This window comes from Dermochelys coriacea, chromosome 3, assembly GCF_009764565.3.
Source record: "Dermochelys coriacea isolate rDerCor1 chromosome 3, rDerCor1.pri.v4, whole genome shotgun sequence".
Classification (NCBI taxonomy): Eukaryota; Metazoa; Chordata; order Testudines; family Dermochelyidae; genus Dermochelys; species Dermochelys coriacea.
Genome location: NC_050070.1, coordinates 119,655,013 through 119,669,884, shown reverse-complemented (window position 1 = coordinate 119,669,884; position 14,872 = coordinate 119,655,013). Strand labels below are relative to the sequence as shown.

General features: G+C 42.4%; 2 long non-coding RNA genes across 2 annotated transcripts in view; one reads left to right on the top strand and one right to left on the bottom strand.

The window, feature by feature from the left end:
• The first annotated feature begins 5,440 nt into the window (after positions 1-5,440).
• Positions 5,441-14,872, top strand: part of LOC122459390 — a 43,930-nt gene continuing 34,498 nt past the window's right edge. The window contains exon 1 of the long non-coding RNA XR_006280046.1: positions 5,441-5,508. This is a non-coding gene — a long non-coding RNA (uncharacterized LOC122459390). The remainder of the gene's footprint in view (positions 5,509-14,872) is intronic.
• LOC122459389 lies at positions 12,862-13,561 on the bottom strand. The gene is made up of 2 exons (XR_006280045.1): positions 13,505-13,561; positions 12,862-13,046 (listed from the first exon to the last, which is right to left on the bottom strand). It is a non-coding gene; the product is annotated as an uncharacterized LOC122459389 (long non-coding RNA).

The window sequence follows — 14,872 nt, the reverse complement described above, 5'->3', positions numbered from 1 at the left end:
GCCCACATCTTGAATACAGCATGTAGATCTAGTCCCATCTCAAAAAAAGATATATTGGAACTGGAAAAGGTACAGAAAAGGGCAACAAAAATGATTAGGCGTATGCAATAGCTTCCATGTGAGGAGAAATTAATAAGACTGGGACTTTTCAGCTTGGAAAAGAGTCATGATACAGGTCTATGAAATCATGACTGGTGTGGAGAAAGTAAATAAGGAAGTGTTACATACTCTTTCTCATAACACAAAAACCAGGGGTCACCCAATGAAATTAATAGGCAGCAGGTTTAAAACAAACAAAAGGAAGTATTTCTTCACACAACACACAGTCTCCCTGTGTAACTCTTTGCCAGAGGATATTGTGAAGGCGAAGACTATAACAGGGTTAAAAAAAACTGGATAAGTTCATGGAGGATAGCTCCATCAATGGCTATTAGCCAGGAGTTGCAGGGATGCAAAACCATGGTCTGAAGAGTCTCTAGCTTCTGTTTGCCAGACAGTGGGAATGGGTGACAGGGAATGGATCACTTGATGATTGACTGTTCTGTTCATTCCCTCTGAAGCACCTGGCATTGGCCACTGTCAGAAGACAGGATACTGGGCTAGATGGACCATTGGTTTGACCCAGTATGGCTGTTCTTATGTTCTTAATTTACACCTTGGGGAAATGGAGGCACACAGATGTTTAACTGACTTGTCCAAGTTCACACAGCAAGTCAGTCACAGATCCAGGAAATGAACCTATGTCTTCTGCAATGGTGCCCAATCCACTAGATGCTGCCACTTCCCACTAGGGGGTTTGTACAACATAATCTTGAAAGAAATATAGAATAAGTTATATTAGCTAACAATTGAAATTTCAAAAAATGCATTACAGAGTTGCTTTTTCTTTAGCCCACTTGGATGAGGGGATAGGAACTCCTGGTTAGAATGAGGCAACCCAAAACCCCAAAGAACTTGTGAGAATTATTTTTGCAATGAAAGGGTATTGTGCTTTTAAGTGTGACATTCTGTTATTCCACTTAAGGGGAAAAGCAAAGTCCAGAGCAGTCCTGCTGGTGAGGTTAGTTTCTGGAAGCTGCTGAACAAACTACAGGTTGGACTGAAGAGCTCTGCTTGTGTATGTAGGTGGCCTCATCCTTCCTACTTGCGAGGGAAGTGGGAATCCCAGGAGACTGCTGGGGTTTGAAAGCCAAATTAGGGGAGGAGCTGCATGTATTCAGAATTCACAGGTGAAATCTTGGCCTCATTGAAACCAAAGGCAAACTTCGATTGACTTCAATGAGGCCAGAATTTCACCTCAAGAGTTCCCCTGAAGGGCCAAGTTCTTGTGACACCTGACAGAGGGCTGGGAATGCATGGAGCTGTGAAGTTCCATGTTTGTATCAACCCTGGATTGTCCCTACCTGAGACAGAACTTCTTGAGATGCATCTGAGTATCATCTTACTCACCATCTTATCCACGTTCTCGTTGGAATTGTGCCTCTTGAAAAGGCAGAATTTAAGATGAGATGCAAGAAAGACTTTTCTGAGATCCACAAAATCCATTGTGTTTTGGCTGATTGATTAGTCCCTGCATTCTACTGCAGAGCAGCAGTAAGTCTCTGATGGGACTGGGAGGCTGCATAGATGCAGCAGCGATTGTGATGGAGTGTGCAGAGAGAGACTTCCAGGGACAGCAAGGACTTCATGACTAGTGCCTAGAAATCAGTGGTATAAGGAAGCTGTAGTCACCCAGGAACCAGTGCAAGTGAAGAGAAACAGAAATAAGGATGTGAAAGCAAATACCCAGAAATGAATGAACTAGAATGAAAATAGTGACTCTTTTTACTTAAGGTGGAAGGGGAAAATCATGTTTATCGCAGCCGTGCCTAAGAACTACCCAGATCAGTGCTCCATTGCACTGGTCCTGTGCAAACACAGAGTAGGAGATGGTCCTTGCCTTGAAGAGCTTACACTCTCATTGACGTTACAGACACAGGGTTGGAGGGGGATGTTTCACACAAGCCAAGTGAACAATGTGATAGTAGCAAAGGAAATGTTTGTTCCACTGTTTTTGAGGGTGGGTTTAGTTAGGAGAGGATCAGCTAAATGTTAAGAAAAGGGGAAGAGAAGGCAGTTAGGGGAGCAAAGCAGGGGAGGAGGAGGTAAGGAAGGGCTGGTGTGGAATGAAGCAGAGATGAAGACTGAGTGGATGGAGGAGGGAATGGGTTGGAGTAAACAGCCAATCAGAACAGGGCAGAAAAAGTCAGACACTTGTCTGCAGTTTTGCCTAGAATGTCCAAAGGTGAAAAAGGTCCCCGGTTTGGTTGCTTCTGTTCCTACCAGCAGAGGGGCATTGCTGGAAAATGATGGCATATATCACATTGGTAGATGTGCAGGTGAACGAACCTCTGATAGTGTGGCTGATGTGATTAGGCCCTATGATGGTGTCCCCTGAATAAATATGTGGACACAGTTGGCAATGTGATATATGCCATCATGTGCCAGCAATGCCCCTCTGCCATGTACATTGGCCAAACTGGACAGTCTCTACGTAAAAGAATAAATGGACACAAATCAGACGTCAAGAATTATAACATTCAAAAACCAGTCGGAGAACACTTCAATCTCTTTGGTCACTCGATTACAGACCTAAAAGTAGCAATTTTTCAACAAAAAAGCTTCAAAAACAGACTCCAGTGAGAAACTGCTGAATTGGAATTAATTTTCAAACTGTATACAATTAATTTAGGCTTGAAAAAAGACTGAGAGTGGATGGGTCATTACACAAAGTAAAACTATTTCCCCATGTTTATTCCCCCTCTTCCCCCCCACTATTCCTCAGATGTTCTTGTCAACTGCTGGAAATGGCCCACCTTGATTATCACTACAAAAGATCCCCCCCCCCTTCTGCCGGTAATAGCTCACCTTACCTGATCACTCTCATTACAGTTTGTATGGTAACACCTATTGTTTCATGTTCTATGTGTATATACATCTCCCCACTGTATTTTCCACTGAATGCATCCGATGAAGTGAGCTGTAGCTCACGAAAGCTTATGCTCAAATAAATTTGTTAGTCGCTAAGGTGCCACAAGTCCTCCTTTTCCTTTTGTAAAAGAACAGGTAGTGTCTTTTGAAGGAACTAAGTATCATACATTGTTGAAAGAAGGGCCAGACTCTGATTTCAGTTATACAGGTGTAAAATCAATGTACTGTAGTTCCATCAAAGCAGGAGTCACTGCAGATTCACATTTGTGAAACTAAGAGCAGAATCTGGTGCAAAATGATAATAAGAATCAAAGGTAAATTAAATCTCCATATCACATTTTATGAATACTTAAAAGATTTGACAGAGCTTCAAAATATCAGAAAGGCAAAGAATGTTGAATAGATAAGCAGAAAAATATGGGTTTGCTTCAGTCTGCATTTTGAAATGTCTAATCCAGGTCATGAAGGACCACACTAAAACTCTGTGCGTGTTAAGTATGCAATGCCCTAAGGTGTGCGTCAACAATACATAAGTGCTTACTGACTAATCTTGTGAAAAGGAATGGAGGTTCAGAAAAGCTGCATAGCCCAGAGATAGAGGGAGAGAAATGCAAATGCAGATCGACCCTATAATGAAAAACCTTCTTATTAAACTGTGCTTTATCTTGGAGCAGTCCTTTTCGGAACACATCCAAGCAGAGATAAAGGCATCTTACCATACTCATTAAACTGTGCATGGTTTGATGCAATCAGACTCGTATCATTTGCATATGGATCAGTTTAATCTAGTTCATCCTGTTTCGCACCTATTGTTAATCATGCCCACACTCCCCCCTCCTTTTCTTTTTCCCCACAACCCTTTGATTCAAGTAGATAAATGAATAGGCATAAGGACATCAACATCTTTGTGAGTGATCATCAGCCTTGTACACTCAGAATGTCCCATGCTTTGCTGATTATGACTTGGTTGGCGTTCCATATGTTCTTGATAGCGTCTGTCTTTACTGATTTAGGAAAAGCTGTACATAGGGAGTCTGAGAAAGATAGAAGAAGATTATTAACACATGCTACAGACCCAAGTTTAAGTTAATCTCTAGCCACAAATTAAATAAAATTTGTGTTCTCAACTTATTCAGCAGGATGGAGTTGTCATTAGAGAATGTATCTCTGAATGGCCCTTCAGGTTACACTGAGCCAAGCAATTATTTTTGGTTACTTATATTGTTACTTATGAATGCAAGTGGGTCAGAAATAGTAAAAACTGATTTATTTAATCTATACACAGTGGAGGGAGTAACCTGGATTTACTCAGACATACATTTTGAGGGCAACACTTTTTTTGTTCTTCATCTGGACTTTTATTAACACTCTGTTATATCTCTGCTAATCTTAACCCTGAATGACCTGAATTTTTTTTATGCTTGATCTGGAGATAATTCAACATATTTGTAACTTTTTTTGCCCTTAAATTACTGATATGTTCTCCCAAGATTTAAATTAAACGTAGTTTGCTTGTCTAGGAGACTATATATAATGGTATCACATCTGGTGTACTGAGGAAAGTATGGGGATAACTATTGTTTGAGGAGGGAAGGAGAGCAACATATTGGACAGTTTATGTACAATATTCACTGTAGTGAATCTTCCACAGAAATGTGGTGCTATGCATGGCAGTGGAAGAGATGGTTACACATCCACATTTAAAATTGCAGCCTATGATCTCAGCCCTTGTCTGCCCTTGTCCAGAGAACTCTCAGGGATGGTCTACATGGGAAAAGTTACATCAGCATAGCTACATCTCTCAGGGGCTTGAAAAATCCACACCCCTGAGAGACATAGTGAAACCAGCCTAACCCCTGGTGTAGGCAGCTCTAGGTTGATGGAAGAATTCCATTCTTCCACCTAGTTACTTCCTCTTTGGAAGGTGGATTACGTACAGCACTAAGAGAACCCCTCCTCCTCTACTAGTTTAAATTGTGCTATAGTCTTCACCTATAGGTTATCAATAGCACAGTTATACAATATGGTTATAACACACTAGCATGTTTACACATGGTGCTGTCAAGTGTATTTTTGTTTTATGTTGCCCATTTCTGTAATATCTGAGCAGCTGATGTTACATAGTGTTCTTATACTCATAGTGTTTGTTACTGTAATATCTGAGCACCTGATACTGTATAATCTGTAATATGGACAGAGGCTAAAGGAGTGTGTGTCAGGAGGATGGGGGGGAGGTGCTGGGTTGTGGAAAGGGAACCAACATTAATATCATCTCTACACACACCAGCTGCCATCTGCACATGAATACCAGCCATCAGCGTTGAGTACTCTCAATCTTTTTACCTTTTGTGCATGCTAAATTCATCATTTATACATGCAGCAGGATAAAAAGAAAGTTTAAATATTCAGTTTGTAAATGAGGTGATGATTACATAAGAAACTGATTTGTCATTCCTTTTTCATCCTGCAGTGTGTTTTCTTATTTTGTCTGGGAGCCAGTTCATGTCAGTGGAGCTTTCAGGCTAGAGCCATTCCAAGGTATGCCAAGATTATCGTTGTGTCCCTCAGAAGTATATGTATATGACAATGTATTATTGTGTGCTGTGGTATAAAGACTGTTTCAGTGTGAGTTTGGGATGATCACGTTACTCACAACTGGTCCTCTAATTCAAGTCACCTGATGTACTCTAACGTTACAAATTTACACAGTCAACATTTGGCTAAGTTATCCATAGTGTTGCCCTTTTTCAATCTGAGAAGCCAGTGAAAGTTTGGTGGCCTGGGAGTATTCCAGTTGGAAGCAGAAATTGATGGAGTCTGGTATTTTCTTTGGTGCAACCTTGCTTATTGACAAGGAATGCGCAAAGTCTTGGTTTTTTGAATGCAAGAACAAGATGAGCCATTTCTTAGTTCGCAGCCCTTGGCCTCCCCAGAGCACCAGACCCCAGACCTCTCTGTTTAGCTTTTTCCAGGGTCACACTGTGCTCACCAACCACTGATTGGCTTTCTTGTCTTTTGCCTCTACTTCCCTTTCTGTTCTGTCTGTTTTCCGTTCCTGTGTGTTCTGTCTTCCCTCCACACACAAGCACAAACAATACTCAGCAAAACACTCAATCCAAAATCCTGGACAGGTTCACAACCCCCTTTTGTCTTAGATGGGGGGCTTCTGGTTAACTCCTCCTGTTGGTTATGTCAATTGAAGGGTGTGTTCACACACAATCTCAATGAGGTTTTAACTCAACCCTGTGACGTGTCATTCCATATTCTTCATGAAAATATGCTTATGATACGAATATGACATAACTTGCATACACTTTATGCAAGATGGCTCATGTGAGCCATCATTGGGAGGGTTATGATTTACTGAATGCGATTATCCTATTTGTATGTATGTATCATTTCTGTATCTGAAATTAGGAATATTGACTATATATCTGTATTTCAACTATGCTACTTTGGATGACACCCACTGCCAACACTTCAGGTGCAACAATGGAAAAACCAGACAGGGCAGATGGCTCATCAACAGGGACAATGGACTGTAAAAGAGATTAGTCTTCCTGTGAACATGTGGGTCAGCCTGTGAAGAATGCCTACAAGGGCCCTACAGAGTCAGGTGGTCTTGTCATCTGATACTAAAACATTACCTGGAACTTCTTGTAACTTTCCACTGTAAAGGAAGGGGGGTCAAACTAGGAAACAAAGGACTCCAGCCTTATGCAAATCCTATTTAAGCGTGGGGAGTGAGGTAATTCTCCCCTGCTACCCCACCCAAGATGACTGCTGGAAACAACTAAGACTGAACAGGGGGAAAGAACTGGGCCCAGGCTGGAAGGGCATCTGGCCTGTGAAGAAGATTATCAGAACTATATTTAGGGTGAGAAATCACATCTAACCAGTTTCTTTAGTGTATTAAGCTTAGTTTGCTTGCTCTGTTTTGTTTTTTTAGTAATCTGCCTTGTCCTGTCAGCTACCTCCTTAACTACTTAAAATACACCTGTTATAGTTAATACATTTATTTCTTGTTTATAATATAACCCAGTTTATGTGATTTCTAACTGGGGAAGAGGGGGGTGAGAAATTGTGCATACCCTCTTCCCTATTGAGAGAAGAGGCGAATATAATATATCTTTGGGTCTGTACTCCAAGGGAGGTGAACATCTGAGTGCTGGAGCAAGTCCCCTAAACTCAGTCTTCCCAGGGCTGATCTGCAGCTGGGTGTGGCCCTGCCTTTGTGTGTGTTAGAGGAGGTTTTAAGAGCCTGGTTCAAGAAGACAGGTTAAAGGGGGCCCATGCTGGCAGAACAGTTAGACTCAGTGGTATCTCAGCACATCAGGTGACTTCCCAAGGGGTCCAGCCCATCACAAACCCCTAATACCCAAACCCAACTCATAGCAATAGTATTTTGAGTGTTCAGTGGAAACTTTATCAGCTTAGTATAACTATAGTATTCAAGAAAAAAGAAAAGGAGCACTTGTGACACCTTAGAGACGAACACATTTAATTGAGCATAAGCTTTCGTGAGCTACAGCTCACTTCATCAATGTAGCTCACGAAAGCTTATGCTCAAATAAATGTGTTCATCTCTAAGGTGTCACAAGTCCTCCTTTTCTTTTTGCGGATACAGACTAACACGGCTGCTACTCTGAAACCTATATTATTCAAGGACATTGGACTAAAAGAGATTTCTCTCAGCTCTGTCATCCTTCACTGATGGCTTGTCGGGTGGGCACCAGGGAATGTTTAGTGCACACCAGTCAGGTCAGTCAATGAGCAACAGGTTATTGCACTTAAGAAATCACATGGCAGAATGTGCATTATCCCACCATATTGACAAGCCCTCAGACATACCAATTTACTGCTAAGAAAACATGCTCCTTGCTGCTGACTGGACAATCCTTATTATGGCCATCATTCATTAAATTTAGGAGAAAGGATTTAAAATTCATAATCATCCCTCCCTACTATCTCATTTACAGGGAACTTCTATGCTTTTGTTTTTAACATGAACAAGGTATATTGACCATTATTCAAGAGCAGGTATCTTATTTATCCCATCTAGGGTCTTATGCCATCAGTGTAGTATTACAAGATTATAAACTATACATAATGATATGCATTTTGCTCTTTCTTTTTCTCCTCCTTCCAGTCTGCAGGGGCTAGACTTAGTCTGTTGTTATTCTTGCTGGGTTTTTTGTGGGGTTATTGCAGGAAGGGTAGGTCAAAGGAATTGATTTTATATTTGGTTCTGATGTTTCTTGCCGCCCCAGTCTCTTCTGGGAATCAGTACTACATTCATAGGCCAGTGAAAGAGAAAGATCATGCACTCATGAGGTTCACTCTTGAGGCTGCCATTTCCATTGTTTTAGAGGGAGTGGGCATAGTCAAGTAGTATCTCTGATAACATGGGCTAGTCCTGTGGAGAATGAGTTGAAGAGAGCAAAGTACTGGAGTGATGTGCTCTGGGCAGTTTACATTCTCGCTGCTGTGTTCTGGCCAAACTATACACTTGTTTTTAAGTCAGTAGTTTCACCTCTTGTGAATATATGCTCCAAAGGTGTTAATGTAACCCAGTCACTGTCCAACATTAAACAGTGTTAAACAAGGTTCAGGGTTTGGTATTCAGAGACCTCAGCCTGCTTAATACCATGGCAAACACACTATTAAAAGTCCTTGTAACCTTTTATTAAAGATAAAGAAAAGAATGAAAAACAGCTACAAGATTTGAAATGTAAAGTGTTAAATCAGGCTTTCATTTTAACCGCATCCCTTGTTCCCTTTCCCTTTAGCCAGAGAGAGTTTAGAAGGAAACCCCCTTTTTTTGGACAGTGTCTTAGATGGTGTTGAAGATATTGATAACTGTCTCTTTAAGGAAAGGAGACGTTAGTTGAGATGGGCTGGAGCTATTGTTGTTCCTGTTGTTAAACTCAATCCCATTTTATCTCAGGTGGTATTTGGGATTCAGCTAAAACCAGTGGAGCTGGTGATGTTATCTGGGTCTCTCTCTCTGGCCTAGTCTGGTCAGCGCATCTCTCAGGATTAGGATGACGAAGGCCCAGGGTCCCAGCCAGGAAATGGTGGGGGTGGCAGTCATGACGATGAAGCTTGCTTTAAAATCCTCTTTCCACAAAGTCTCTTTCTTTAAGGACTCAAAAAGGAGTGGTGGGTGGAATATCCCATCCACTCATTATTTTGTTCACCAATTAGGCCTACTTTGCAACATACCAATTTTGGTTCATTAATTGCTGCGCCCACATTTTTTTGTTTATCAAGCATGATCTTAACACCGTCATTAAAGTTATATCAGTAGGCTTTTTCGTTTAGACTTATTATTCAGCCTTTCTGTCTCCTTTTTGTACCCTTTCCCATCAACATTTGTTGTTATGGGTTACTGTGACACCTTATGAACTGTTGCATACTTTTTACAGTTGAGCTCACAATTAGGGTAAATTTATAGGCCCAGTTATCACAACACATATTATAACTGGAATAACACAATTTCTATCAATGTATTTAAAAGGATGTCATGGCTAATGAACAAATTAGAAAACAAAATAAAATCTGTGAAAACAGCTGATCCGGAATCTTTTAAGAAAAGTTTTTTTTCAAAGAAAAATGCTGATTTGTCAAAACCAAACTTGTTTGCAAAACAAGGTTGGTTTTGACAAATTTCCCAACTCAAAAATAAGTCAAGAGAAATGTATGAAATTGTTGCAATATTTCATTCTGATATTTATGAAAATGAAAAAATTCCAGTTTTCTGGATCAGAATGACTTTCATTGAAATATTTAATAAAATTAGACTAAAATAAAGATTAAAAAAAAATAAAGTAAAAAAAGTCCAAATCAAATTGGAACATTTCAAAGTTATTGAAACAAAATGTTTTAGTTGACCAAACTGGGAAAAAATGTTTTTTCAGTTTGCAAATATTTTCAAGTTTTCAATTTTTCATCCCATTTGAGACAGAAAAACATTTCAAACTTTTAAAAAAAATTGTGGGACAAGAAAATAGTTTCCTACCCAGTTCTATTTGTGCTCTACCACTTTACTAATATCTTAATCTTTGAAATTTTATCAATGGAATTCAAAAACATTTGCATAGAAGAAGAAATTAAATGGAACTGTTTTTTGTTTATTCTGCAAAAACAACAAGGAAAATTTCCAAAATGTATCAATTGATACTCTGTATCTGTCATATAGTAGGTGATGATTTTGATAAGAAGTGGAATAGTACATATAATTTTCCTAATAGTGAAAAACGGTTGCCTTATGTTTATAAAGCCTCTCTCTGTGCCTAACTAATTAGACAATATCACATTTCTACAGGACTTATATGAGTCCAAATTTGTTCTTTAAGGGCCTGATGCAACTTCCAGTGAAGCTGATGGGAATTTTGCAATAGGCTTCAATGGGAGTGGGATCTAGTCCAAAATTTGATATATTTGACTCAGCTTCAGGCTAGAGGGCCTGTAGCAGAAGGGATTTACTGACAATGGCTGTCTTAGGGTACGTCTACAGTACGAAATTATTTTGAAATTATTCTATTCGAATTTTCTGAAGCTATTTTATACATTCGGTCTTCTGTGTCCCCACTAAAGCATGTGAATTCAGTAGATTGCATCCACAGTACCAAGGCTAGCATCGAATGTTGGAGCAGTGCACTGTGGGTAGCTATCCCACAGTTCCCGCAATCCCTACCACCCATTGGAATTTTGGGTTAAGCTCCCAGTGCATGATGGGGCAAAAACATTCTCGTGGGTGTTTCTGGGTGTGTGTCATCAGAAAGCTACAGCAGACAATTGTTTCATGCCTTTTTGGTGTGCAGATGCCATACTGCTTTCAGCAGATGGTACACCGCTGCTCTCCTGCTACTATGAATCCACCTCTCCAACTCAACTCTGCACGGCCATCGTGAACCGGGCAGCACAGCTTCCGCCACCAACTCTGCTCTCCCGCTATTACCACACTTTCGAGCTTCTCCATGTTGTCTGTCCTGGGCTCCCACCTCTGTGAAAGCCACAGAAGACAACCATTTTCAGCCTTTGTTCAGCTACTGTGAACCAAACAGCGCAGCTTCCGCTGCCAGTCTGCTCTCCTACGTTTCGCACCCTTTTTCCAGGATTACCTGTGCAGGCGCCATAGCCATGGAGCCCGATCAGATCTCTGCTGCAGTTTTGACCATTGTAAATACCTTGCGCACTATCCAGCAGTATGTGCAGTACCTGAAAAACCGGGCGAGGAAGTGACGACAGTGTGATTATGATAGTGATGAGGACATGGACACAGACGGCATGGCATGTGGCGATTGGGAGATCATGGTGCTGTTGGACCAGGTTCATCCTGTGGAATGCTGATTCTGGGCCTGGGAAATAAGCACAGACTGGTGGGACTGCATAGTGTTGCAGGTATGGGATGATTCCCAGTGGCTGAGAAACTTTCGTATGTATAGGGCCACTTTCATGGAACTTTGTGATTTGCTGTCCCCTGCTCTGAAGTGCAAAGACATCAAAATGAGAGCAGCCCTCACAGTTGAGAAGTGAGTGGCCATAGCCCTGTGGAAGCTTGCAATGCCCAACAGCTACCGGTCAGTCAGGAATCAGTTTGGAATGGGCACATCTATTGTGGGGACTGCTGTGCTGCAAGTAGCCAACGCAATCATTGACTAGCTGCTATCAAGGGTAGTGACTCTGGGAAATGTGCAGACCACTGTGGATGGCTTTAATACACTGGGGTTCCTTAACTGCATCGGGGCGATAGACGGAACGTATATCCCTATCTTGACCCCGGAACACTGGAGAGGCCAGTACATAAACCACAAGGGGTACTTTTCCATGGTGCTGCAAGCACTGATGGATCACAAGGGACATTTCACCAACATCAGCGTGGGATGGCCAGGAAAGGTGCATGATGCTCGCATCTTCAGGAACTCTGGTCTGTTTCAACAGCTGCAGGAAGGAACTTATTTCCCAGACCAGAAAATTACTGTTGGGGATGTTGAAATGTCTATAGTTATCCTCGGGAACCCAGCCTACCCCTTGCTCCCATGGCTCATGAAGCCATACACAGGCACCCTGGACAGTAGTAAGGAGCAATTCAACTATAGGCTGAGCAAATGCAGAATGGTGGTAGAATGTGCGTTTGGACATTTGAAAGCACGCTAGTGCAGTTTACTGACTCAGTTAGATCTCAGCACAATCAATATTCCAATTGAAATTGCTGCTTGTTGTGTGCTCCACAATATCTGTGAGAGTAAGGGGGAGACATTTATGGTGGGGTGGAAGGTTGAGGCAACTCGCCTGGTGGCCAGTTTCACACAGCCAGACAACAGGCTGATTAGAAGAGCGCAGCAGGGCATGCTGCACAACAGAGAAGCTTTGAAAGCCAGTTTCATGACTGGCCAGGGTACGGTGTGAGAGCTGTGTTTGTTTCTCTTAAAGTTACCCACCCCCTATATATATATGTATATAAAATCACAATTGTTTAAAAACCGTTCTTTATTATTTGTTGCACAAAATATTGAGAGAAATCAGAAGCTAGACAGGGGAGGGGGCTATTGGGTTAGGGGGGTGGAGGAGGAGGGAAAAACAAGTCCAGAAACCAAATCAAAATTTAGGATATGCCAGCTTTCTGCTGCTTATGCAATCCTCTGGAGTTGACTGTGAGGGTCCCTGTAGCTCCCCCCGCCATGTTCTTGGGCGTCTGGGTGAGGAGGCTATGGAATTTGGGGAGGAGGGAGGGCGGTTATTCAGGGGCTGCAGCGGCAGTCTGTGGTCTTGCTGCCTTTCCTGCATTAGATCCACCATAGAGCAGAGCATGTCGGTTTGCTCCCCCATGAGCTTGACCATAGCATCCTGCCTGCTCTCATCATACAAGTCCCTCTTCTCTTCGTATTCATGTAACACTTTATGCGACTCTGCAATTGTTTGCCTCCACGCATTCAACTGGGCCCTATCAGTGCAGGAGGACTGCATGAGCTTGGCAAACATGTCATCCCAAGTTCGTTTTTTCTGCCTTCTGATCTGGACAAGCCTCTGGGACGGAGTAGATAGGGGCCGCATTGAAACATTTGCACCTGCTGCAGGAGGAGAAAAAGGGAGGGTAGTATTTTAAAAGATACATTTTAGAGAACAAAGGGGACACTGTTTCTCAGTGAAACAGGCAATTCATAGTACATAGCACATGTTCTTTCTGTACAAGGTCTCATTTTGCCTCTTATACTGAAGTGCCTGCCACTTTGGTGTGAGTAAGCCATCACATGTAGTGGCCAGGCAACAGAATTCATCTTTCAGCCAGCCTGTGGGCTCTCTGGGATGATCACTTCACACAATGCCCTCCCCCCCACACACACACATCGCGGGGCTCTGATGAGGCTCTGAGCAGAGATAAGCCCTTTAAACTAAATGTGAACAGCCTAGCATGGCTCCGATGAGGCTCTGAGCAGGGATGAGCCCTTTACACTAAACACAAACAGCCCAGCGCGGCTGGGTTTCCCCCCACCCCCCGCCACGTGGCTCCGATCAAGCTCTCACTCACCAGAAGTGCCTTCTCCAGGGTCATGGTCTGGGAGCATGCTTTGGGAGTAGGGGGAGGCTATCGGCTCCAGCGTTAAGAATAGTTCCTGGCTAGGGGGGAAAACAGATTCCCCACTTGCCACCTGTGCACTGTCCTCCTCCTCTTCATCCTCCAAAAACTCATCCTCCTTGCTCCATGCTACTCCCCCCTTGCAGGTGTCCATGGACAGTGGTGGGGTAGTGGTGTCGTCACCCCCCATAATTGCCACGGTAGAAGTGGCATGTATGGAGCTGTGACCCAGAGCGCCCGTTCACCTCCCTGGCTTTTTGGTACGCTTGCCTGAGCTCCTTGATTTTTGTATGACACTGTTCTGTGTCCTTGGAGTATCCTCTTTCCGTCAGGCCCTGGAGACTTTAGCGTATGTATTTGCCTTCCTTTTTTTGGAACGTAGTTCTGCCATAACAGATTTGTCTCCCCAACATGCAATGAGATCCAGTACCTCCCGTTCGGACCATACTGGAGCTTATCTGCGAATCTGGGACTGTGTGGTCTCTTCACATGGTGGACTCTGCATGGTTGCCTGTGCTGATGGTGACCAAACAGGAAATTCAAAAGTTCCTGGGGCTTTTACTACCTACCTGGCTAGTGCATCAGAGTTCAGAGTGTTGTCCAGAGCGGTCACAAGGGAGTATTCTGGGATAGCTCCTGGAGGCCAATATCGTCGAATTGCATCCACAGTACCTGTAACCCGGAACTGCGATCTCAGTTTTAGGGCTACTCCACTTGCCGAGGTGGAGTACAGAAATCGGAATAAAGAGCCCTTTAAATCGAAAAAACTGCTTTGGTTGTGTGGAAGGAACCAGTTTTATTTTGAGGTAACTCGGCTAATTCCGAAATAACCACGTACTGTAGACCAGGCCTTAGGTTGTTCACTCAGATGTTTATTAGCTGTCAGGAAATGCCTGACCTTAGGGTATTGGTGACTTTGATCACCAAAAGGAGTGTTCTTTTGTCAAATATTTCTACTCTCCTTATTTATTTAAAACCAAATTAATCTCATGTAGGTGGGCTATGATGATGGTCCCTTCTTGTACCAGTTGCTCCTTATAGTTAATTGTACTTTTCTCAGATTGGAAATCTTCCAGTCGTATTCCTTTTAAAATAAACAGGTTGTTAAAATCTGGCATGCTTTATTTGGAAACACAAGCATCAAAATGAACACCTGTGTTGTTTCTATTAAGACATAACTCTTTATCACATATATGAAAAAGATATATATGACTTCTCTCTAGTGGGATAGATTTGTTTTGGAGGGATGACTTTTTTTGGCTGAGACTCCATGTCCATTCAATCTTTGGCTTCTCTGTTGTGATTACCAGCAAGAGTACC